Below are 26,312 nucleotides of genomic sequence, written 5' to 3' on the forward strand. Positions count from 1 at the left end.
GAATTGTTTTCGATGGAAACTGCCACTTATACTCTTTCTATTACCTCAGCAATTTTTTCCAACGCCATCAGACTGCATGGCAACACAATAAAAACACCATTGAAATGTTTGGAGCAAAAATAAAAAATGGGCCAAATGTACGCATTGTTTGATATCCAATGAATAATGCACCTGTGTGTGTGTGAGTGTATGTGTGTGCACAGCGGATGCATACAGATGTGTGTGTGTTGAGTGCATAAAGGATTGCCAATGGCAGCCATTCAATGTGAACCAATTTCTTTTGTTGTCGCTTATGTTGTGTCGGTGTTTGTATTTTGGTTTCCGCACTCATGCTTGCTTTTTTTGTTGTTTTTTGCGAGCAACATTTTTTAACAGTCATCAAACAATCGCAAAACCACCAGCAGCAGCAGCGGCTTCGCAACTCACTTGCACCATCATCGTTACCACTTTGCTTTCCCTATTTCTCGGCACCAGCCTCCCTGCATCAGCACCATCATGAATTGAAAAGCAAACGGAATTGAAAACGAAAAGTGTGCTGAATTGAACTGATTTTGTGCCAACGTTGTCTCGCTTGTTTCGGTTGTACGAGTGCATTGTTCACCAATTGGTAGGAAAGTTGGTTGGCTGACGGTCTCAAGCTTCCTAACCACCACCAATCTCAAACCACCGACCACTACTCGGCAATCAACGAAACCTAAGAAAAAATTAGGAAGTGGGGCAGTAAAAAAAAATTGAAGGTTTTCGGTGCAATTTAGCCAAACGGCTTAGAAATTGGCATTGTTAGTTTTGTTGCTGTAGTGCGGTGCGGTTGCCAAGTGGCAGGGTAGGGAGATTATAATGGCTACTACGTGTATGTGTATGAGTATGTAGGGCGTTTAAGGATGTGTGGAAGGAAATGGATTGGTAGAAGCAGTAATCGTCGGGGGCACAAGTACTCCAAACCGCTGATTGCTATTCTTGGCACTGTTCGTAGATGGAAACATTTCACTTACTTTTAAATTTACTTCTTTTTAATATTAATAAGAATTTATTGTCGCTTAATAAATAAGATAAAATCACACCGAGGATGCACATTAAAACATAGACACAATTTTATAACCGATCTTTCAAATATTTCCCCAAATAGTAAGCCTACAAGAGTGCTTTCAAGCGTTGGAACAGCGTTGAAATTATTGAGGAGGGTTGGTATTAGAGAACGACCCATCATTGATTTTTAAGGCCGAACCGTGCCGCATTAAACTTCAGCCAAATTCAGCCGAAGTCGAACCGAAACCGAACCGAATAAAATAAATAAGGACCCAAGTAATAAGAAAGCAGGGACTATAAAAACTCAAAAGTTAGATTGTTTGAAGAAATTGTCTCAGCAGAAAATAGAAACTTCGGTACGTATGTATATTATATACTTTTATACATACATATATACTTAGTCTGCCATAAATTCTGTTACAAGTTAAGTCCGTTATAGATACGAAATTATAATATTTTTTTAATCAGATAAATATGAAACACATTTTTTTCAAATTTCATTCTAAATGGTCACGATTATGCCATTTAGCTATTGCAGCACGCACGGTTTCCATCATAATTGGCGTCGCTGCTCGCACCAAAGATTATTTCAGACTCTCCCAACTTCTGTGAGGTCTTCGACAGGCCATGAACTCTACTCTAATTCTGACCACAAACTGTAGTCCAATGGATTCAGATCTGGACTACTAGATCCAATCTCTAGGCCAACCATCTTCGGATATGAACTCAGGAATTTTGTTTTGTTTCGTAGTGTTTTTACCCACTACTGGGTGGTTTTTGCCTTATAGGCTGGAGTGAAATCTTGCCGGAAGATCTAACGCTCTCCATTGAAGAGAGTACTGCTCAACTGCTACATCTTCTAAGATATGCTCCTAATACACTTTTGCCCCGGTCTTAACCTCTTTTTCGCAGAAATGAAAAGATGTAACGCCTTTACAAGACACTCCCCACCATTAGGGAAACTGGATGGTGGCCACGCTGAAACCTTGGAACAACATTTTTTGCGTCTTTAGAAATTTTAGCATAGATTTTGTCGCTTTTGTTATTGAACACTTCTTCAACAGTGAAAATTTTCTCATCTGTAAAAAGAATACAAAACATAAATATTTACATGGCCGTAACCGCGTGCCACGAAAGAAGTTGCTTGCATCTGTCGTGTCAAATTTTCTTCAAGCGCGCTGTCAAAAGATGACCAGTTGAGCGACGGAAGGCTTTCATGTGCAGATCATCTCCAAATAGTCTTGACATGGATCTGGTCGATCCATTCATTTCCCTGGATATGATTTTCTGCTTGCTAATGGGATTTTTGCGAATTCTTTCCCGAACGGCTTTTATGGCTGCACTGGTTCGAACCACGCGAGGGCGACCATTTCTTTTTCTGTCTGTCACTTCAGACGTTTGAGAGAAACGATTGATAGTGCGGTAGGCAAACATTCTCGAAATATTATAATAAGTTTTTCAGCAATTCGTAAATCTCACTTGCACTTTTACTACCCTTTTGTAATACCATCACTGCCATGCGATTTTCCTTAGCTTCCCACTTCATCATTAACAAGCGAAATTTGCAAGAAAACTGAGTATAAAATATGAATAAACAAGCGTGCGAACAAAAGCAAAAATAGCGGAACTTTTTTCTGCGAATTTGTTCTCGCCGTATGCATTGTAAAATTTGTCACAGAATTTATGGCAAGACTAAATAAATCGATTGGGGAGAGTGTAGAAAATATTCTTACGTTTTGCTTTGCACTCCTGAAATTTTTCTGAACCGATTCCTTCTTATAACTCTCGTTGCCATTAATTGGCTTATTATCATTAAATAACAGACGATTTCTTTTGCCTTTTTCATTTCTTCTCGACCTCCTTTCGGCTAAAATTGAGTGCTCGTCCCTTCTTCAGTTAAGGGGTTAGGTGGGTTTCAAAAGCTCAAAATAGGTACATTTTTATGAATTTTTTTTTATTTAATCAACAGAATATTTCATTCCATCAATTTAACACATAAAAGATACATATTTTATAAGTAGTTTGTGAAATTTTCATTGAAAAATTTTGAAAATTAAGGCGTGGACACGTCGTCTCCTTGGACGAAGGAAAAAAAAAAAAAAAATTACATTTTTGGCGGCGTTGAAAACAAAAAACCCTTATTTTGAGTAGAATTTGCACCCTTCATGCCCTTGAAAAATTACTTGGAATAGAAAAAAAAAATTCCTTCGTTCAAGCACGAGATAATGTTATTTTGAAGAAGTGTGCAAAATTTGAAAGAGATCGGTTCATAAGTTTTCGAGAAATCGTGACTACCGATTTCAAAAATGTAGTTTCAAGAAAAACGCGATTGAAGATTTAATAGCTAAGCAGCTGCCTCGATATACCTGCCAATCCAAAGGCTATATCTCTTAGAATATGACTCGGATCGTTTTAAAATTTTAAAGGAATATTCTCAACATATTCAATTATGAGATAAGCAAAAAAAAAAAATCGATTTTTTGAAATTTTGAAACCCACCTAACCTCTTAATTGACTTTAATGTGCCATGTAGAAACCTTCGCAGTTTCGATACTTTTCGTATGGGCTTATATATATAATTTTTTAAATGCTAATGCTCTAATTAATAGAGCTTTGTCCCAGCTCAATTATTTCTCGAATTTCTTAAAGCTACACTTATCGGATTCAAAATCGCTTTGTAATAGATTGAAGAACTATTTATTGTGTACTATTTTGCGGAATTTACCCTTAAGCGCATTATGTAAGTACTAAGAAAAACCAACAACAAAATGTATATTTTGTAATATTTCCTACTGTCAGTATCATTAACTCTAGACATAAAGAAATAAATTTAATTTTTTTATAATTATTTTAAATTCCCAAACTATTCAAAAAACAATCGACATAAGACATTATTTTTGCAACGCAAGTCTTTGTGATATTTAATTGTATATGCTATCGCACTACAAATATAATTCATTTCAGTATTTGTAAGCCCCAAAGCATTTTATAGCAAGCAATAAAAATTGTAGCTGACAGTTAAACGGCACAAATTAAGCGTCGAAGAAATGAGCAAAGAGATAAACAGACAAATATGCGGGCACCACTTGTTGTGAGACAAACTTCAATGAAAGCAACAACAGGAACCACAGCAGCATTGAAAACACAACAAAGGGTATGCAATGTATGAATGGTTAGCACACGCTGGCACTTCCATCAACAACGATCAACGGCCAACGGACCACCAATCAACCAACCAACAAACCAAAGAGTCAGTTCGTTATGGCCGCGCGACCATGGTATAGTACATTTGTTGTCATACGCCGCCACGAACAGTGTGACGCCTGCAACGTGCCGCAGCCATTGATGCAACCAACCGGGTTGGTGCGTGTGGGGGCGTATACGTCACATGCAATTCGAACTAAGTCGCTATTGCGGTTGTTGGCACTGAATGCGGTTCGTAAAGTAGCAATCGCACAAGTCACGTTGACAGCTGTTGAAAGCATTGCATAAATGACGAAAATTGCATGTCTCTGGCATTTATCTGTCAGAAAAGTTTTTATGGTGATAATGCTGGTTATGTTATGCTATGTAAAAATGTTAAAGTAAAACGTGCCAGCATAAGAAGAAAATATTTCAAACAAATTTTGAGAATCACAACAGCAACAGCAAACTTATTTAATTCATTTTTTTAATTAAATGCCAAAATAAGTTTGGGTTTAAATAACTCCAAACTTTATGCAAAGCAAAATTTGTTACGAAAAATTAGTGAGTAAAATTGTTGAATATAAATTTTAATTGGGTAAATTTGCCGCTTTAAAGAGAAACTTTGTTGTCTGAGTGTAAAACAGCATAATAAAGTAGTTGGTAGTAGGCAACTGACGCGAAGAGCAAAGAGCAAAGGCAGCCACGTGCAAACTTAATGAATTTACAGCGAACACATACATACATATGTATCGGAGTGTGTACATGTGTGCATATCCATGATACACAAACATGAACGCGTTACGGCAATGAACGAAGGCAAATTGGCGAAGGGCTTAGCACTAAAAGCGGGCAAGTTGTGCTCGAGCGCGCGCTTGTTGACAATTCAGCACCTTTAACGGCAGTTAGTCGCGGGCAAAACAACAACACAACAGCAAAAGCAGCGAGTGTTGGAAATTACAAGCGTAATGCTGCCCCTTCTGTTCACATGTATGCGTACATATGTTTAATTGTACGTATAGGGGGGCGCGGTAAAGGTCATGCTCGGTGTGGTAACTGCCACCTAAAAGGACCCATTGAGTTTCGAAACATTGTTAAGTGGCCTTTTAAAATTTTAACAAGCAAATTGTTTCATTCCCTCTTGTTGCATCCCTCATGTTGGAAAACATTAGGGCTAGCATTGTGCATCACGGGATTCTACGTTTATGTGTACCGAATTTTTGGGAAACCGAGACTCGTATATACTAAATTTTTGTTTAAAGGGAGAGACAATTTTTCACCTTAATCCTTAACCAACATATACGAGCGGGCTAACAAAAGTTCGGTAACTTGTACTGAAAAAAATTTGTATTTTATTTTTGTTTTTAATCTTCATTATTTTGCATCTTCTCCACATAATCACCATTAATTCCGAAAATTTTTTTAATCTGTGAATCCACTGCTGAAAACAGCCCTCAGTTCAGAATTAACTGCACCTATCTCATTATTGCCAAAGACTTTTCTTCTTAAAGAAAATTTTTTCAACTTTTGGAAATAACCAGAAATTACACGGCACTAGATCCAGAAAATAAGACGTTAGCGAATTGCTTTAATGCCAAGAAGCGCAATAAATTCACTTATGATTTCAACAGCGGCGCAGTTCCTCGCTTTTTCTATTTTCAAGTAAATTTTTAAACACTACAAACTTTTTGTAAACAGTTTTCAGTATATCATTTGGCAGTTACTATCTAAGGAGAATCTAATGAAATGTTTGCTGTCGAGAAGTAAGCCGAGATCCTCACTTTTGTTACTGAGATTTGCTGCCTGGCTTTCACAGGTGGATTTACTTCTTTCCGGCTCCATACCATGGACTGATATTTAACTTTACGGGTCATACTTCAAAAACCACACTTCGTCACCTTAAAGAGTATTGAGCCACATTTGCTCTAGCTGCTTTTTTGGCTCTCATTCAAAATTCGTGGAACCAATCGAGCAGATTTCTTTGCGTATTAAATCATTATGCAAGATTCTCAGTACCGCTATAGCATTCAAGCCCAATTCACTACATATCATTTCCTGTGTCATTCGTGGGTCTCCGCCAATTTTTCGCTTCACCAGAGCCACATTTATCTCGTCGGTCGACGATTTGGGCCATCCTTCGCCAGAAAAATGTCCAGTGCGGAATCTTTGATATTGCAGTTTGGAACTCATTAAAAATTTCCACAGGCTTGACTTGACGTCGAAAGCCGCAAAGTATTGAGTAACGAATTTTCTGCTGCGTCGGTGGCGGAATTTCTGCTGGCATCGCATCACTTATTTTACGTTTTGTCGTCTCTATTCAAACTGATTTTTCTGAAATTTTAAATGAAACATAACAAGCAAGACTATAACAAAACTAACGGCATTTTAAAATTAAAAAAAAAAAAACAAATACCTTCAACTTACAGAACTATTGTTAGTCCTCTTTTATGTATTCTTTTCATTTCAATGCACCATTTCCAGGTTACCCAAATTCAGATGCTTAGAACTATTTAAGTTTCCTATATAAAAAAGCTGATCTTATTTCAATATAGTTACAATCGTAAATTAACCACCGTTGGTCGTCATCCTCTACTCCCAAGGCTCCTTTCTTCTTTTCTTCTCTTTTCCCCTGTATGGTATCACAACGGACGAGTTTTGAATTCTTATCCAAGTCTAACCTAACCTTAATGTATCATTTCTTAATATTGAATTGATAAATCGCGAAAATTCTCGGGTTTCCGAATTGACCATTTTAAAATCCCAAAATCCCGATATTTATAAAATTGTCTCTGATCAGTTTTAGCATCACAAGGCTTCGAACAAATAACTAATAGCGTTTTTGCTCATTTAGTTGGTAACTTGAAGATTTTTCACTGCTTTTGAGGTTAAGGTGAGGCGCAAAAAATCCGTCCTAGGATATTTGGAATAACATCACTTGCAAATTGTGGAAAAATTATTAGTTTATTATTCCGAATTTTGCAATCGTCCGAAGCAACCTGTTCACAGCCTCACATTATCGTTTAGTAATATCAGAGACTCGCATTTCTTTGAGAAGATGTGAAGATGCAGAGAGTACCATCTGCGGTGAGTGTTTGGGTCATTTGATAACCGAATGTTCTGAGCATGAAATAGTTGATGTGGATTTTAAGCACACGTTCCTTTAGTAGGTCTGTATCACATGTCACATAAGTTAACTAAATACGGCGATATTGCAATCAAAATTTGAAAAGGACGCATTATTTCGCGTTTTTGTAATGAAAGTTGGGCATCTGAATCAAGCGATTTAACCAAAGTAATTTGATTTGTATTGCAACGAAAGAGGTAATTATTCAACATTTGAAATAAAACATTCCTGAAATGATGGACGAGATAGTCTCATCTGTGCTAAAAAAGCGTGCTAAGCGTACAAAGGAGTTTTTCGCGTAAAAATATTTCTGTTCTGGATTGGCCCACAGTTGCTCTAGACCTAAATCCAATGGAGAACCTCTGGAACAGTCTCAGCAAGCGAGTTTATAAAAGTGGACGCAAATTGATTAGCCTATCGCACTTTGAAACCACTATTCAAGAGGAAAGGGCAAAAATCGACATTAGTGTCCTTCAGCACTTGTAAATTCGATGCCACGACAACTAGTATCAGTTAGAATACATAACGAAAGACATTTTTTTTTTCTTTGTTCACTCCACTCGGGAGCATGGGCCTCGACAAAACTCAGTCTTGCGTTGGTTATTTAATGTATTTTGCTTTCTGACAGGGTAGGTGATTAATTTTGCGGGGATACCAAACTCAGATATAGTGGCATAAAGCTGATTTCTATCCTTGATGGCTCGGAGGCTTTAAGATCGACAAAAAGACATACATTGTTTTTCGTAGGCTTCACCTAGGATTTGGCGTATGGTGAAAATCTGGTCTACAGTGGTCTTACCAGATCTGAAGCCGCATTGATAAGGCCGAAAGTTTGTTGACAAAGAACTTCATTCTCTCACACAATACGCTCGATGCGATGTTAAAAAGGCTTATCCCGCGATAGTTTGCGCAAGTTGCACGATCACCATTCTAATGTATTGGGCACATCACATTCTGGTTCCAGTCGCTTGGCACGCTCTCATCCGACCATATCGTTTCAAGTAGCTACAAAATACTATTAATTTGAGAAAATAGCTTTCGCTGCGGCGTAAAAGTATGAAATAAAAGTCAGAAGTCTGTTTATTTTCATTTCATCCTGGATAAGTTTTCCATCATTTTTCAGATCATTGGCAGATTTTCATGGAAATCTGAATCGTTGTCTACGCAATCAACCTGAGTCCGAGCAGGTTAACTTTGGCCTTTTGTTACACATCTAGAGTTTTTTTTTCACGAATGAACTGAAGGTGAAGAATGTAACCTTATCTCCATAAGTTGTTAATTGTGAAAAAATTAAATATAGAAAATTTCCACAGTTATCTTACAAAATTAGTTACTAATTTGGAACAACTAAACAGAAAATATTATATATTATTGAATAGTTCAACAAATAGACTGTATAAAATCAGACCAGCGGTATCTTTTTTTTCACCTGGTGAAAATTCCCCTTGCCTGAAATATCAACAACCAACTGCCTCCACCCGCTAGTTATTTTATTCTACTTTTTTCATTTACGCGCACATTGAAAACTTTAGTAGAATAAACAGCTATACAAACGGCATAGAGGAATGAATGGGCATGTCGGCCTTTCAAATTGTGGAACATACACTTTTGCATTCTCTATTCTGTGTACAGACATTCACTCGAACTGCATAGGACACTGCGTAACAAGAGATCCTAGAGTCATGATTGCAAAGTAGCTGCATTAACTGTTATTTCGCTTGTGCGTAACACATTGTTGTTGTTGTATGCATTTGTATTACTCTACCTGGCAATCAGACGCACAAAGAGGTTAAGAGTGCGGAAATACTACACTACTACATGTGGACATGCAACAACACAAATACTGTGCAAGTAGGGGGAGGAGAAGGGAGGAGTGCAGCACAGGTTGAAGAGGTTAAATGTGCTTTTAAGTGGCTAAGCTTTTGTTTTACACAGTAAGGTGTGTGTATGTGCGTGCATATGCATATGGGGGCATACAAATATTGACTTATACCAGGGAAAAATGTTCAACACGATTCATTTTAAATTTACAGACATAAAACATTTAAAGACTAGATATGGTCTATGCATAAAATTTTTTAATGAACAAGAAAAATGAGAATGCCATTCGTTGCTTAAAAACACAAATGAGAAAAAAGTACGTGAAGAGAAAACCATAGGAAAGGAAATATATTGTAGTATGATTACATTTTTTTAATCACTTAAAACTTTACAATATATACATAGGTATATGGTATAATTGGCGCGTACACCCTTTCTGGATGTTTGGCCGAGCTCCTCCTCGTATTTCTGACGTGTGTCTTCAGGAAAAAGGAAATGGTCAAATGAATTTTAGCAAGTTGCTCCTCTACTACTCAGAAATCAAAAAAAAAAAAAAAACGAACAGATGGGAGCTACGTTTCGAATTTTTCGCCTTATAAAAAATTAACTCTTGTACCTTTGAAAATAAGCATAATAAATAAGAAGATAAGCATAAGGAAATGCCGAAATGCCGATTCCGAAAAGGCTTTGATTCAAAGACGGATTTAACTAAGCTGCAGGCGGAATCAAATGAATAGTTGCAATTTTCGAATTATCAGAGGTGTAAGTTTCCTTATCTTCGCATATTTTCAAAGGAAATTGGAGCAAGGCATGCCCGCTCAACATCAAAACCAAAAAAAATGTTGAAGGACTTCGAAATTTCACTTAGAATCAGGTCTCTAAACTTTTTATAAATTTAAGTGCATGATATGAAAATATGGGTATGAAATGAAAGAAGAAGAGCAAAGATATTTAAAAATGTAAGAAAAAATAAAAGAATAATAGGAAAGATTTTTTTTTCAATTACAATTATCCTGTTGGAAACATGTGAAATATGTTTTTCGAAACTATTATCCTTTCGTGGCCTTAATATTTTATTCTATTCTATTCTCTTCCAAAAATAGAAAGTTAAAATAACCTTTTTTTACCCAAGAATCTGTTAAAATTTTATTTTGGATTAATTTTTAAAATTGTTTCAAATTTAAATTTAATTTAATTTTTTTTTGTTCTTTTCTTGTTGGTGAACATCTCCAAAAATAAAAAGTTATAAGAACCTTTTTTTACACGAGATTCTGTGAAAATTTTATTTTAATTAATTTTTCAAATTGCTTAAAATTAAAATTTTATTTAAAATTTCTTCTTCACAAAGATCTCCAAAACTAGAAAGTTAAAATAACCCTTTTTTTATTCAAGAATCTGTCAAAATTTTATTTTTTATTAGCTCTTAAAATTCCTTAAAATTAAAATTTTATTTAAATTTTTTTTGTGGACATCTCCAAAAATATAAAGTAATAGAAACCTCTTTTTACACAAAAAAATTGTCAAAATTTATTTTTTGATTACTTTTTAAAAGTTTACAAAATTTGCTTTTCATTTTTAATATTTTTATGGGAATCTCTGTGAAAAATACAAAATTAGAAAACCTCGTTTTTTACACAATAATCTGTTAAAAATTTAATTTTAATTAATTTTTAAATTTGTTTAAAATGAAAATTTTATTAATTTTTTTTTTGTGAACACAAGAACCTGTCAAAATTTTATGTTTAATTAATTTAAAATTTAATTAATATTTTTGTTTTTGTGAATACCTTCCAAAAATAAAGGGTTACAGGGTGTTTTATGTAAGTACTGTCAAAATTTTATTTTTAATTACTTTTAAAATTTAAAATTTATTATTTATATCTCTTCTCCTTTTTCGAATTTCTTCGAGAAATAAAGTCATAAAAACTTTTCTTTTAAACAACTACCAAAAGATGGGTCTGAAACGCATTTTCCTTAACACTTAAAGAAAAAATTTACATGCACACGAAAGGAAATGAAAATGTATGAAAATATTCCAGAATATTGAAAATAAAAATTTCACGTGTTTCGAAAAGGGCAATTGAAGTTATGGTTCCCGTGTTCGCTAACGACTACTAAAATGGTTTTGTTTTTGTGCTGTCGAAGTTTTAAATAATCGCCCCCCAAAATAATTTTGAAATTATTATGATTGCATTAAGCGCCCCCAGTCCTTCTGACGCATAGATGTGTTTGTTTAACGTTGAAGCTTTCTTTGGGGACATAATTCTATAGAGTCGCCTGAGAAGCGTAATTCGCAGCCCTTCCAGATTCTCACTTTAGGGATCTCATTCATAAATTGGCGTCTCGCTGGAACAAATGTATTGATGCTCAGGAAGACTATACTGAATAATAAAATGTATTTCAAACCCTAAAATTGCGTTTTTCTTATCGAACCGCAAAACTTATTGAACAGCCCTGTATTTGTAAAGTGAATTCCATATATATACATATTGCAACATCCAATCTGGGAGCATACTAAGGCTATGTTAACTATTTTATGCTAATATTTTCTTCAAAATTAACATTTCCGCTCATCTTACCCTTTTGCCTTCCTTCTTTTACCTAAGAATTAATTCAATATCCTTCATTTACCTTTGACTTTCTTTTGTTGTAAGCTAAGCAAATTTGTTGCTTAGTCATAACAATGCCAAGGCTTGTAATTCCCTAGTGCGCATACATATGTATAGGTATGTGTGTGTTTGCTTGTTACTCCTAATTTACATACGTAGATGTTACGCCAAAAGACGGAAGTTACTGCTTTTATAACAGAAGTGGCATGCACAAATGAATACATAAACATACGCATAAATATATATTTGTGACATTATGTAATTTTTCAGTTTACGCACGAAAACGAGAATCAAAAGCTTAGGGTGATTTTTCAAGTTTACTTATTACTTTTTAATGAAAACGAACAAATGCAAGAGGTTTCAATACACAACTAGTCTACAATACACACACGCACACATATGTAGACCAGTGATTTATACTTTCATGTGTATGCGGAACCTTTCCAGCCAGGCGGCGGAAGCCCCAAGACGCACAATTATGACACGCTGCTGTGCGGTGCGCTGAACATTCAAGGGAGACTCCGAAAAGAGACCCAAAGTAGCATATCCGCCGCAGAAAAGAGCCATCTTAACATATATGAACGAAGTCTGCTTATTGGTCTGTTGAAATGAATAATTCCGGTGTACCAGAAAGTTCATTCAAATGACCCGCAAAAACTCCGTGCATACTGCCTCCTATTCGCCTAGGATTTTAACAAAAGAACACATTAAATCACCCGAGAATATCTTAGACGGAGCATTTTTGGCATAATTTATTTATTTATAATTAATAAGTGAATACTAAAAATAATAAACATCAACAAAATTCTCTTGAGGCCTCCCGTTCACTCCATATTCGGTCGCTCTACATTTGGTTGGCTGGGTTTAAGATTTCGACGCAAGTAAAAACAATAAGTAAAGAAAAATTGTGAAACAAAAAAGTAAACAGAAAGTAAGCTGAGTAGTATACACGCACATACATACATCTAGCTTATATTCTCTGTTGTATGTAATAATTCAAATGCAGCTTTCCATATACTCGTATTTTTGCGCTTACCAAAAGAGCTGAGAAATTGTAAAAGAATATTAAAAAATTTGAGCTAACTTAATTATGATATAAACTGTCTTTCGCGGACAAAGAAGAACAGCAACCGAAGAAGTGCACGGTGCGTATGAGTAACATTTATGTGTAAGTAAATACAAAGTGATTAGTCAGGAGTGAGCAAATTCAAGGTATTATTTGCACTTTTTTGCTATACTAACCAAGCCGCCAATGTATATTGTAAGAAAAATAAATAAAAAAATATTTCAAAAAAGCATCAAAAACATATATCGAGCAAAAACACACCGCTCAATACTCACTCCCATTTCACATAAACTCAGTGGAATTTTCCCTCTAGTAATAAATGATAAAGCTAAGCAGTTACACGGTAGTTTCTATGCAAATTTGCCATTTTCCGTTTCCGTTGATTATTATTATTCCTTTTTTTTTGTTTTCTTTGTTTAATTATTTTCTCGTAAAGAGCCAGGAACATAATTGTAAAGGCCATGAGGCATTGTTGAGGTTATATTTTTGTAAAAAAAGTTACTGCTGGGAACTTGCGGTGAAAATAAATACAAACCTTTTAGTTTAGTCCGCATATTTTGCTGAAATATTTTAGTATTTTACCTGGAAATAGAAAAAGAATAAAATTGTTAGAGGGTAAAAATAATTCGAGCTGTGGGTTTAAATATACAGCACGATTTTGAAGAGATACGACACGCATACACAGGATTTCTTATTCTGATGAATTCTAAAATACAAATCCTCACAAATGTACAATATCCGGTTTATGAAAAACGCCTTAAAATATATGCATACAAAAAATAAAAAAGTGTAAGAGAACTCTCAGTTTAACCAAGGCGAATCTATTAATGGTGGTATCGGTAAATCAATGATTTTTTTTTTTCTTTCGCCGTGTCCATGTGGCTGTCAGCCCAGAATGACACAAGACGAATTTATTCTTTGTTCTCTACTTTGCCAATACTTTTCTTTGACAATCAAACGAACAAAATATTGTTGGTGTTCTAGTGCCAACACCTCTACTGAAAGCGCCTTGAGCTTAACCCCTTTGCATCACCACTCGAAGGGGGCGCTGTACTCCAAATACCTTGCGTCCATAATAACTTGCGTCAGCAAAATTTTTACGGTTTGTTCTAATGAAAAATAATGTAACAGGATTACCAAAATTATTTCTTTTTCTCAAACTTTAACAAAGAAAAAATTAGTTATTGCGAATTATTCCGTTCTTGGTGATAAAAGAGGGTATTTGTTCGCGCGGAGGGCTTTTGATCACGGATTTTTTCGACTGAATGATGCAAAAGGGATAAGAGAGATACCGGTGGCCCAGCAATCGTGTATTTAGGTAATTTTTCGGATTTCTAAAACATGAAAACAATTTAAAGAATAATTTCAGATTTCTGAAAAAAATCTAAAACAAATTAATTTTCTAAAAATGTTCGAAAATTGAATGTCCTATAAAAATGCATATCCAGAAGCTTTCTAACAATTCTGGTTAAAAAATTTAAATTTTCAAGATGGCTTTTGAATAAATGAATGCGCTATAAAACTGCATACATAGAATTTTTGTAAAATTGGAAATTTCGCTCATAATATAAAAACAAAATTTAAAGTTTTGTGACTTTTGTACAAAGTTTAGAACTTTGATTTATAGGGTTCTTGTAATAAAACGAATTATAATTGGAAAAAAAAAATTATTTTTTGTTATCTTTTTGCTTTGTTGTTATCTTTTTGATTTCTTCGTCTACTGTTGCTATATTAAAAGTCCTGTGGATGTCATCATTTTTCGTGTAGACATGGTCAAAATTCGAAGAATCTTTGATTGTTGTAGTTGGATTTTTTTTACGTGAGTTTTTTCAGCCGTTCCCCATACCTGTACTCCATATAGCCAGATTGGTTTAATCATAGTTTTGTACACTAACAGCTTATTATGTGTGGTGAGTCTGGATTTAGAGCAGACTAACCAATGAAGTTGTCGAAGTTTTTCTTTCTTTTCTTTGAGCTTTTGCTTTATGTGGTGATTCCAATTTAGTTTGGAATCCTATTGAATTCCCAGGTATTTAGGAGTTGGTTCTATTGTAATTGCTTTGTCATATATTTTAATTGGAACTGCAGTAAATTTTGTTTTGTTAGTAAATATAACCTGTACTGGTTTGTCGTCATTTATTTTTAGGCACCAGTTATCAAACCATTCCTTAACTGCGTTTGTGTATCGCTGCAGTTTTTCAGTGGCGATAATTAAGCTTTTGTCTGATGATAATAGTACAGGGTTTGATTGAAAAGTAATGAGCCTTATTTTTTTTAAACAGTTTTATTAAACCTTTTGGCTTATACAACTAATATTCTTCAAAATAGGACCCTTGAGCGTCAATACACCGCTGGTAGCGGTCCTTCCAGGAAACATTTTTTAAACTCATCCGCCGGAATCGCGTTCAATTCGGCTGACAAAGTTTTTTGGATCGCCTCGATGGAGTCGAAGCGCTTCCAGCTTTCTTTTCAGTCGCGGGAACAAGAAGTCCGGAGGGGACAGGTCTGGGCTGTAGGGAGGGTGGGGAAGCACCGGAAGTCTCATCTTGGCCAATGCAGAGGTGCAGAGGAAGGCGGTGTGCGCCGGCGCATTGTCGTGATGAAGGATCCAATTGTTGACGAGGTCGGGCCGAACTCGGGCGACGCGGTTTTTCAGCCGAAGGAGCACTTCTTTGTAAAATGTCGTGCTTCCTGGAGGTACAAACTCCTTGTGGACGATGCCCGGTTCACATCTTCGTCTGTTTGCGTCGTCGAAGGCTTTCCAGATCGCTGTTCGTGTTCGGCGTCCTCCCGGCCTTCATTGAACGACTTGTACCACCGTTTTACTGTAAGCCTCCTTGTGTAGCCCAATGGTTTCGGTACTCCTTTTGTTTAGCTTTACGCAAAATTTGATAGAGTAACGTTGCTCCAACGACCGCTGAATTTTCGCCACTGCAAAATCCTAACACACTTTTAAAACAGCTTTCACGCGCGGAGCGATGTTGACTGCACCGCTGTTGTCAGCGCACTGGGGCCGGTTTTTAGTCGAAGGGGAAGGTCCAACGATCATTTTCCCCCACCAGCCGATTCGGTTGATCGCTTGGCAGAAAGCTCATTCTTTTTCAATCAAACCCTGTATTGTATCGTCTGCGAGTGTAGCAATTGAAGAATTAGTTTCGTCAGGTCTGCGGTGAATAAAACATATAGTATAGGTCCAAGAACGCTTCCTTCAGAAACTCCAGCAGTTATTTGATGAATATCTGAACATTTATTGTCATATTTAATATAGAAGCTTCGGTCGGTTAGGTATGATGAGATAGTAGTCAAAAGGTAGCATTCTTTTTATTTTGTGGAGTAAGCCTTTGTGCCACACTTTGTCAAACGCTTTAGCTGCGTCCAAATATACTGCGGCACAGTATCGATCGTTTTCAAGGTCTGATTGGATTTTATTTGTAACTCTATGGATCTGTTGATCTACATCCAAATTGATGATACGGTATCATACGTTTTTGGTCTAGAAATTGGCGTATTCGATCATGCAGTAATTTTTCAGCAATTTTAGATATTGTCGGTAATACACTTATTGGTCTATATGATGACACGGTAGTTGGATCTTTACTCGGTTTTGGCAATGCAACAATCTCTGCCACTTTCCAGAGTTTCGGAAAATATTGTAAGCGAAACATTGTATTAAAAACGTTTCACAATAATATATATGCCTTGGTTGGTAGCTCCGCTAATGCTTTTCGAGTTATTATGTCATATCCGGGTGCTTTCTTATGTTTTATTCCTTTTTTGGTGCAAGCTATTATTTCTTATGTATTCGTCCTTTTAATTTTTGTTATTATCATAATGGAAGTTATTTTCGTTGTTGATTTTCTTTTCTTCGTCTTTTTCGAAGTAATTTGCCAATGTTTTCGCTTTTTTCTCTTTTGTAACACCCCATCATCCTTTTGTCATATTTTTTTAATGGTGGTTGATGTTTTATTTGAGTTTCTAATTTTTTTTTGTACATTTCCATAAAGAGTAGTTTGTATCTTGATAGGGAGTCAGATTCTTCAAATAGTTTTCGATTTCTTTGTTATTTCTCTTGTTTAAGGTATCTTTTGGAATTTTTGTAGCTAAGTTTAGTTTTTTTTTGTCGTCAGGTGATCTTGTTTTTTGCCACCTTTTTCTTAACTCTCTTTTTTTTATAATTTGCTTCTTAATAGTAATGTCAGTTGTTGGTGTATTTGACCTATTTGCTTGCTTTGGTGCCGATATGATCACTGCTTCTAGTACTACGTCGTTGAAATGGATAATGGCATGTTCAATGTCAAGTTGCGCTTTTAATATCACATTTCATATAAGTTGATCGTCAATATAGTGACGGAATTTTTTCCAGTTGGTTCTGTCATTAAGTATGCGAAAATATGTCTCTATAGATTTAATATAACTTACTTATATTCAAGTAATATCGGCGAGTGGTCAGAAGAATATTTAGCATGAAAAATTTTGCAAATATTGAACAAGGTGGCGCAAAGTTAATCATCCAATTTTGTTTTTGGATAGTTGAATACGTTATAAAACTGCATATCTAACATTTTTCTAAGAATTCTGATTTAAATGTTGGAAATTTTGATCATAATTAAAAAAAAAATATACATTTTTGTGACTTTTGTAAAAAATTTGGAACTTTGATTTATAGGGTTCTTGTAATAAAATGAATTATAATTTTATAAAAAAATGTACGAAAAAAATTTAAATGAAAAACTGTACAAATATTGTACAAGGCGGCGCAAAATTATTGTTTTCGAATTTTTCTAAAAATGTTCATTAAAACATTCAACAAAATTTTGATAGTTTTTAAAACTCTTTCCAATTTTTGTGAATTTTATGCAAAATTTGGAACTTTGATGTATAGAGTTTTGTAATAAAATGAACTATATTTTTATAAAAAATTTAAGAAAAAAATTTGGTATGAAAAATTTTGGAAATATTGTACATGCAAGCTATAAAAAATTGTTTTTTAAAAATTTTGATTAAAACATTGAAGAAATTTTTGATAATTTTAAAAACTCCTTTAAATTATTTTTAATTTTGTACAAATATTTTAAAAAGATACTACCTCACTTAATTACGGGACCACAAACATATCTGCATTCCCATAGAGAGCTTCCGTAAACCTCATGCGCAACCAAAACTGAATTTATTTGTAGGTTTAAAGTTAATAGCAGCAAACTCATAAAATTATTATCAAAATTTTCAACAGCCCCGCATTTTGCGGTTATGAGCGTAAATAGTTGAAAACTTGTCAAAGCGCTAAACATTCGTTATTTATATTTATAACCTTGTTGCATAAACTAAAGCGAAAGCAGTCAGCCACTTTTTCTGCACATATACCATACATATACAATATATATATATATAGATGTGTATGTGTGTGTGCGCACGCTTGCATGAATATATTACACGAAACATGCTAATTCAAATCGCAAACAAAATGCACATAAATATGATGTATTAGAAAAGTGTGTGGCAAGCGCCACCAAAAACCCAAAAGTGCAGCAAACACAATGCAAAAAATACATACACACATTTATGTAGACATAAAATATTGTGTGTAGTACAACAAATTTGCATAAATATTTAGTGGTACAATAAATTGAAGCTATTTGTGGCGCCACGCTGCAAGCACAAACTATAGTATGTATGTATGCACGTGCGTGTGGGCGTATGTGTGTGTGTGTGTATTGGTGGTAAGTGCAGAACGAACCTAAAATTTGCTCAACCACAAGTAATGGTTACACTTGCACTCTGGACGTGCGACGTTTTGGCGGAAAATCAGTTGCCTGGCGGTCGAAAGTGCAACGCTTGAAGGTTTGAGTTCAATGTGCAAAAGCGTTTATGCTTCATATTCAGACAATTCATAAATGTTATGCGTTGCAGATGATGGATAGTAAATACAAATTTAACCATATTCTCGTACAGAAATGTGCATAGCTTTAATGCTTTGGACAGCAAAAAAATTTGTTCATTTTCATATGCGTTTATGCGGTTTTTTAATACAAACGATTTGGTTTGCTCGTGGCTGAGCTGCGGTTCGAAATCGCCTGTAAAGGAAAAATTTATTGGAAAGTTGGGACAAACTAAAAAAGTGTTTGCGTGAAACGTGTGTTAATTTATTATGCTAAAATTAATTTTAAGGGTTTGTGAGATTTGAATTTATAAATTTATTTATTTATTTACATATTTACTCGCTTCATTTGTTGTGACAGTGAAGCTGCACTGAAAGCCCTTGCTAACCCACGCTGCTCTTCGAAGTTAGTCGGTGAATGTAAGACAAAACTGAACAGTGTTGCAAAACACAACAAAGCTAGTCTTATTTGGGTGCCTGGACATTGTGGTATTACAGGCAACGAGCTAGCTAATAAATTGGCTAATGAAGGCTCTGTAAGTATACCACTAAGTCCTGAACCCTTTCCAAGTGTCAATTCCGCATCGATTCAACTATGGATCGACGACTTCATGAGGTCTACCCACAGAGGTCGTTGGTCTGAGTTGAACTCATGCAGAGTAGTAGCTAAGTGCTTTGTGAAATAACCAAACAGGAAAATAGCGGTGCTTGTAATCACAGGGCACAACGCCTGTGGTCACATATGGCTGCCATGGGGGTCGTCGACAGCCCGATATGCCTATCCTGTCTTGAGGATGACGACACTGCAGAACATTTTCTCTGTAGCTGCTCGGCGTTTTGCAGAATCAGACTTAGGATATTGGGTTGCGATATACTGATTATGGATAAAATTCATACTCTTCCTCCTCCGGATCTCTTAAGGTTCATCAATGAATCCAAGAGATTTGTGGAAGAGTGGCCTCAAACTAATTTATTCGTCTTACCATCCACTTTTTATCTTTCCTATATCTATTCTTTCTAATGAAATCTATCCGGGTGTAGTACAATGGTCTCCTGACTGAGTGCTTGGACTTGTCCAACCCCCCACAAATTTAATCTAATATAATCTTTACTCGCTTCGTAATCTAAAAATTTAGTATTTCTTACAGACTAATGCTAAATAATTCAATCAAAAATAAAATAAATTCTCTCAAAGTTCTAGAAATCAGAGCATTGGCGGCACAATTAGTTCTAACCATCCCTATCCAGAAAATAAATATACAGTTAACATATTGAAAACTTTAAATATTTATTTATTTTTATTTATTTACTTTTTAATTTGAATTATTCTTTTATAAAAACACAATTCATACTACAACAAATACAATGTTGAAGTAGATGTTCAAACTTTGTATAAAATTTGTAAGAATTCGGCAAATATTCGTCTAAATTTCAAACTTTTTTCTCTGAATTTTTGAAAAAAAATTTCTATTACACAATTTTATAGCTCATTGAATTTTGGTAAAGTGCAAGTTTCAAGTGGGTGGCAAATCACACTAATTTTTGAGAATTTTTTTCGACAACGGTCTTCTGATTTTTTTTCCATTTAACGCCTACTCTACATTTATATTTTTTATATAGAAGAAAACACCCAACACCCAATTATGTGAGGCATGCTAACTTCTTCAGAACAGTTTACCTTTTGAGCGCAAATTTGTTATTTACAATTAATTTCAAGTTGTGCCAAAGCAAAAATGTAGAAATAGTTTGTGACCGAATAGTGGACTAAGGTGGTTCTATTTGGAGGAACCGGGTCTAGGCAGTATGTCCGTCGTCCGGGAAATACTTAAAATAATCCCCAATACACCTTCAAGACATGTGAGTTTGAAGGTGATGTTATGAGGAACTTTTTCTTATAGTGGCGTTGGACCAATCCATTTGATAAAAGAAACAATGGATCCGCAGGCGTATGGAGAAATTTCAGAAAATATACTGAATGGAATATGCCATTGAAGTTAATATTCCAGTAAGATAACCGAGCCAAAACAAGCAAGCAAATTTGTCATGAAGTGTTTTCGGGCCAAAGGCGTTCAGGCCTGGTTAGTCGCCTGATCTGACACCTATAGAAAATGTATGGACGGATATAAAAAACAGTGTTGCCGATCGTAGACCATCAAGCTCCGCCGAACTATGTATACAACACAGTCTAGGAGGCATGGAAGCAAATTCCATTGAAAAGCTGTCATGATCTCATAGATTCCAAGTCAGTGTTGGCAGTTTTGAATTTGACACTCTAAAAATCGGTTTTCTTCGAAATAAAAGAAATAATAACATCATTCTAGTACGGGCGATAGCCATTAATATTGTGCACAATTTTAATTTTTTTTCTTTTGACAATACCAGGCCGAAAAAAGTCGTTTCGAGATAAATGACTTTAAATTTTGAGGTACAGGAGCGAGCGAACCTCTCTCTACCCAGTTAGTGGGCTGTAGAAGCTATAATATTAGGAATTTCCGCATAAAAATTTTCGTAATATATTCTTAAGATATTATACTTTCGAAATATCGAGGAAACAAATAATCGATATTTTGAAATTTCCAGACCACCGGGTCCCCTTAAAACAAAAACTACTCCATGCATTAACACAATTTTTAAATCGTTTTTACTTAAGTGTAGATTTAGAAACATTAATCCGATGAGAATGGATTTTATTCTGAAAGTCGTGATTTAAATTAAGTACGATAAACAGTACAAAAACAAAAGCAAAAACATTATATTTTTTTATTTTATATTAGTTTTTTTTTACTGGCGCGTTTAAACCTAGACAACTTTTAGCTTAAAACATTTTAAATACGGTAATAAATATAGCGGCCGCCATAGCCGAATGGGTTGGTGCGTGACTACCTTTCGGAATTCAGAGAGAACGTAGGTTCGAATCTCGGTGAAACACCAAAATTAAAAAAAAGTTTTTTCTAATGGCGGGTCGCCCCTCGGCTTGCAATGGCAAACCTCCGAGAGTATTTCTGCCATGAAAAAGCTCCTCATAAAAAATAACTTTCTTAAAATAAAATTTCAATCCAAATCATTTCTGTATTTGAACTTAAAGAACAAATTAATAAACTGCAAGGACTCATATAAATTTGTACTGGGATTTTTCGGAATTCTGGGATTGAAATCTCTAGATTTGATAACAGATCATTTTGTTACAATTTTTATGTCAAAAAAATGCATACAGAAACTGCGATACTTTCGAGCTCCTTTGTCTCGAAGGGCACGCCTATTTAATTTGTTGTTTTTTTTTTGTATGGAATAGTCAGTGAAATTATAGAGCAGATGGCGGTTTCAAATTTGGCAAACGCGTCTGTGAATGTCTGTATTTGCAGCCATTTTATAGATATAATGCAAATTATGAAGCATAATTTGAAAAATCATGTGAGTTGGGCATATAAATTAACAAATATTTTGAAAAAAATTGAAAAATTATTCAAAGAAAAATTAACGCAAATTAACACAACCATAAGCTATGATTGCCTTCAAACATGCCTATCCCATTTTATTATGTTGCACAGTCTATTTAGGCTTACAAAATAAATACTAACTCTCGATAGTGACAATCAGTAATTGAATTTTTGAAAGTTTACTAAACTGTATTTTAATTAAAATAATTGATGCAGTTTTATTAGACAAAAATAAGTGGACTTTATCCATTGGTAGGACTACCTACTTTAAACTAACATTTTTTTTTGCATTCCTGCATACATCTGCATACATTTCCGCTTTAATGCTTTTTTTTGTTTGGGGCTTTTTTGTTTTAATTTTACTGGAATAAAATCGAAGTTATCTCAACACTATTACATATCAATTTTAAGTGTTCGTGAGCGCGTTTTTCAATTTACACAACAGCTCTTCTTTATATAAAAACTTTTCACACATTTTTTACAATTCAATTACATTCCACGAAATATATGTATGTGTGCATTTATGTCTGTTTTAAATCCCATTCATAGTGGCATAACAACCGTTGATAATTGCATGCGATTTTAACGTGACGTAAACAAATATAAATAATTTGGCTCGTTCGTTTTTTTTTTCTCTCCGGTTTTAAAATTAATTTATCCTACTCAGGAAGTCATGCGTAATATTCAATTTTCAAAAATAAAGAGATTACATGACCATAAATATTGTGCTTTTATACGTATGTATAGCCCAAAAATTCACAATGTAATATGCGATACACAAAGCATAATTTTCGAGTGCATAAAATATCGTTCGATGGAAAGCAGAGTAAAAATTAATTATTGGTACATGGCGCATGAGTGATTAAGAAGCATTTATGTATTCAACTTAAGTACTTACATATGTGCTCATGGTGAAAAAAAGTGCTAAGATATAAAGCTCGCAAACCTTTTTAGTATATTATTACAGACAGTCCCGTAAAACTATTACCCATTGCACGGAAAACCGCTTTTCAAGCAACTAAATCGGCAGCAGCCTAATACGAAATACGAGTATTGATCTTTCTATTTCTGATCTATCAGTGGTAAAATGAACATTGGTGGTCAAAAACGGTTGCATTCTCCATAATCAAAAGTACGCTTTTGCATTCATTTGAACCTATTTTCGAAGCTCTTAATTCAGTCACGATCCCTGAGCGCTTTTAAATTGTGGGAAATTCAACACATTTTTTTACCACAAGGTATCCATGCATAATCTTACTGGTGCTCACCATGCTAACGCAGCAGGATCCCTCAATCCCACGGTATGTGTAATGAAGATCCTGCTCAACCACTTTACGCATAGCATCGATATTTTGTGGCACAACAACTAAGTTTGAACGACCTTCTCGGAATTCGTCGTTGAGCGAATTTGTACCAGATTTTTACGGTGCTAAATGATGGGGCCTTTTACGGCCGCTATAGTACATGACTACCACTAGGGAATGCGTTGGCTCGAATCTCCGTACATGAAACAACAAAATTATAGTTCTTTCTAATAGCGGTTGTCCCTCGGCAGGTAATGGCAAACCTTCGAGTGCATTTCTGCCATGAAAAGCTTCTCATAAAAACCATCTGCCGTTCGGTGTCGGCTTAAAACTGTAAGTCCCTCCATTTGCGGAACAAAATCAAGACGGACGCCATAAATAGGAGGAGGAGCTCAGCTAAACACCTAACAGAAGTGTACGCGCCAATTTTTTTTTTGTTTTTGTTCTTGTGAAAGGAAAGTATCTGCTGGCCGTAGAATGATTTTAGTTCATCGATGCATTCTAGTCTTGTGGACTGTTGAAAAAATGCGCCAGGCCCCAGAAATATAAATAGCAACCCTCCTATATCTATCAAATGAAGCCTTGGCGAGATATAGCAGTCGGTGGAGTAGTAATCCGCAGTCATCAATCTCACATAGCGCAACTGTACACTCAACCCACTTGGTTCTCCAAAGGCAGTGAAGCTCGCCTAAGCGCAGAAATTATCTAGTAAAGATCTGCTAGATTTAGCCCTATGAGATCAGCGAATTCAGCGAAGCACATTTACTTGATTTACCCAAAGGCTGGAGATACGCATATGTAATGGAATGCAGGCGTTTCATTTTTGAGGCACATCGCACATAAAGTTGTGTCCTTAACTTTTATGCTATGCTGTATTAGAGTACTCGTTTAGGGGTATACATTTCGTGATTAAAGCTAAAACCATTCTTGCGGTCGACGAACATTCCGAAATTTTATGATTTCCTTTGTGGTGTAGAAAAAATATTGAGATACCTTCTCAGAAGTTTTATTGAACCCTTAAAAAAAATTGTCCTTTAAGGGATAGACTAGGCGAGACCTTTAATATAGTAAACCTTTCTTTATGCCAAAATAGAAAAAAAAGCCTCTGCTGCTAGCGCTGCGTTTGCTTAGTTTACTTTTAATTTTATTATCATGTAAGCTCTAAAAAATAAAATAAAATAAAAATAAATAAAAAATATTTTTTTTTCGGCATCATAGAGCTTCTGTGGTTGTCCGAGGTCAACAGAAACTTGACTTCACATCAAGTGCGATAAGAACCTTTTAAAATTTCGGCATATTTCGAAGCTGGACGCGCAATCATAATATTTCTTTGCGAATACACCGTTGAAAGCCGCCTTGTGTACCTCACAACCGTCTGAGACCTAGTCAATACAACCCACGAAAAACTATAGTAGATAAGTGAAATTATTGAATAATCACTCTGGCACTCTCCAAGTTGCACTAAAAGGCCGTTTTGACACCATTATGAGACCTTTAACAAGCAGATATCTGCAGATATCTGCTGATGTAACGGAGAAGGTTGATGGGATTTATGTTGGAGTACTGCCCCAGGCTGTCGAAGAAAAGAGCACCGAGTGACATTAATCATCTAGCTGCCAAACCCGGACATTTACACAGAAAGTGCTTTATAGCCTCATTCTCTGAAAGGTCCCACAGCTTCTGCAATAAGGGTTAAATGGTAAGCTTAGCTTTTCCTCGTGTGTGTCGATCGTCCAATGACCGGTAAACACAGTTACGAGTGTGGAAATTGATTGGCGTGGTCCTCCTTATATTGCACTGGGGCCAAAAGGTTTTTGAAATAGCACAGGAAGAAATTAAACTCTATATTTCCTGCGCTTTCCTTATAAATAAGTTATACAATTCACCTTTAGCAACAGTCAGGAAGATACCGATGACCCGGTAGAAGGTCTCCGAGACCAATTCAGTCCCCTTCTTGGCAACCTCATCAGCAATTTCACCAAATCAGAGAAATCTTACCTACACACAAAAGATATTTGACCTCCTCCTTGGGTTGACTAGTTTTGCCAGAGCCACGGGGCGAAAAAGTATAAAAATAAAATAAATAATTGGCGCGTACACTTCTGTTAGGTGTTTGGCCGAGCTCCTCCTCCTATTTGTGGTGTACGTCTTGATGTTGTTCCACAAATGGAGGGACCTACAGTTTCAAGCCGACTCCGAACGGCAGATATTTTTATGAGGAGCTTTTTCATGGCAGAAATACACTCGGAGGTTTGTCATTGCCTGCCGAGGGGCGACCGCTATTAGAAAAATGTTTTTATTAATTTTGCTTTCACCGAGATTCGAACCCACGACCTCTCTGTGAATTCCGAATGGTAATCACGCACTAACCCATTCGGCTACGGCGGCCGCCGGCGAAAAAGTATAGTACCACAATATTTTGACCAATTTTGACTACATTTCTTCATTTTTTAGTTTTCATTAATTTTGTATAAACACATAGTTCATTCTATAACAAATATTATATAAATGAATGTTACCAGCTTTGTACCAGATATATGAAAACTCGACAAATTTTCATCAAATTTTTTAGTAAGAAAGAAAAAATAATTGAGTGCACCGTTTTATAGCCGAGTAAATTCTATTATAATTCGCGTTGAATTTTGGCAATGTGGTTTTTTGTTTTGTTTTTTTTTTTGCTGACGGTGTTGGTTGATTTCTTCCATATGACAAACTTTGTCTAGCATGCAAAAATAAATTCTCAAAAATCAATTTGATTTTTAACTCACTTAAAGCTTGCAGTTTATTGTACCAAAATTTAATGGGCTATAAAACTGTATACCCAATTTTTTTTTTTTTAATTCTGACTAAAAAGTATTTTATCTAAC

At 35.3% G+C, this 26,312-nt stretch overlaps 2 protein-coding genes across 5 annotated transcripts in view; one reads left to right on the plus strand and one right to left on the minus strand.

Annotated features, from left to right (window-relative positions):
* Nucleotides 1-26,312, minus strand: part of LOC129237975 (glutamine-dependent NAD(+) synthetase) — a 241,915-nt gene that overhangs the window by 108,708 nt on the left and 106,895 nt on the right. Inside the window, exon 3 of the mRNA XM_054872985.1 lies at nt 13,365-13,411. The gene's annotated coding sequence lies outside the window, so the exon portion shown is untranslated. The remainder of the gene's footprint in view (nt 1-13,364; nt 13,412-26,312) is intronic.
* The window catches only part of LOC129237974 (cytosolic carboxypeptidase Nna1), a 208,961-nt gene that overhangs the window by 76,334 nt on the left and 106,315 nt on the right, over nt 1-26,312 (plus strand). The window lies entirely within an intron of this gene.

This window comes from Anastrepha obliqua, chromosome 2 (assembly GCF_027943255.1).
Source record: "Anastrepha obliqua isolate idAnaObli1 chromosome 2, idAnaObli1_1.0, whole genome shotgun sequence".
Taxonomy (NCBI): Eukaryota; Metazoa; Arthropoda; class Insecta; order Diptera; family Tephritidae; genus Anastrepha; species Anastrepha obliqua.